This window comes from Echinops telfairi, unplaced genomic scaffold, assembly GCF_000313985.2.
Source record: "Echinops telfairi isolate 266 unplaced genomic scaffold, ASM31398v2 ScPeMD7_7421;HRSCAF=8459, whole genome shotgun sequence".
Classification (NCBI taxonomy): Eukaryota; Metazoa; Chordata; class Mammalia; order Afrosoricida; family Tenrecidae; genus Echinops; species Echinops telfairi.
The window spans coordinates 19,592,646-19,593,818 of record NW_022111321.1 but is presented as its reverse complement, the minus strand read 5'-3'; the positions used below and the strand labels follow the sequence as shown (position 1 = coordinate 19,593,818).

The 1,173-nt window shown below is 45.2% G+C and overlaps 1 pseudogene; it reads left to right on the top strand.

Annotated features, from left to right (window-relative positions):
- Window positions 1-648: 648 nt before the first annotated feature.
- LOC105979183 lies at window positions 649-910 on the top strand (annotated as a pseudogene).
- Window positions 911-1,173: the final 263 nt, after the last annotated feature.

Genomic DNA, 1,173 nt, shown 5'->3' with positions numbered 1-1,173 from the left:
TGGTGGTGTTTGCTCACTCACTGCTCCTTTCCCCACCTCCTCCTCCTCCTAGATCCCCCTGGAACCACCAGTCTGGTTACTTTCTCCTCTGCTTTGCTTCCCATGCCTCTTAATTTTCTGATCTAGCACCAGGAATACCTGGTGCATGCTTCTACCTGGACGCCATCTTGACTTCGCCTCAGCAGACGTCTTAAAGGTGAACTCCACCGCTTCACCCTCCTTCAGGCTCCAGAAACCCTCCGTGTCTGAGACTATAACCCATCACAGGAATAAGCCTTGTCTTTCTCCTCTAGAGAGGCTGGTGTTTTTGAACTGCTGACCTTGCAGTTAGCAATACCGTGCACAACTACTATTTCACCAGGACTCTGTGTGATGCTACCATACAGATCATTTTGAAAAGAGCGTAGTACTCCTCTCCCACCCAGGGGCTGAGGCATTCACCCTGACCCTGGTCCTTCTCTGCCCAGAGACTCAACCTGTATGTAGCACAGGCTCCCGAGTCTTCCTGGTGTTGGATACAGGGGCCTGTGCTTAAATAAGCACTCCGGCTTGCTGGAGACACTGAAGAAAAGGTTGAACCACCACTACTCCAGAACAGAAAAGAAACTAGCGCATCAGAAAGATGACTCATAAGCATACAAGAAGGGTATGGCTGCCTGAATACTAGTCTCTGATCAGATAAAACCGCTTAAGCAATTTCTTGGAATCGATAATAAACTTACAGAAACATGCTTCCTGCATTGTGTGAAAAAGGGTTCCCAGCAAGAGAAGTAAAACCAGAAGAGGCCACTTGTTCAGAACATTGCTTGCAGGAGGATTCTTAAATGAGGCAAAGCATATCTATGAGAAATACCATATTCAGCAGAATGAAGTTCTAGCAGCCACAGCAGGACTCCTTGATCAACCATGATAAAGAGGTCCTGATGGATGGACTTGGGTTGTAATATTTCAAACAGGTATTGTATTGGACATGAAGATTCATTTGACAGAATCCCCTGAGAGCAAAAGCCGCCCTGACAAACTCTCCCATAAAGGGAAACAAAATCACCGAATAGAAGGCTTATTCAATGGAAATATTAAGATGCAGCATTTGTTGAGCCCTAAGAATCAGTAACTCGCTCAATTGACTAGAAAAATAAACCATTGTTTCTTCAATAATGACTGCTAATTTTT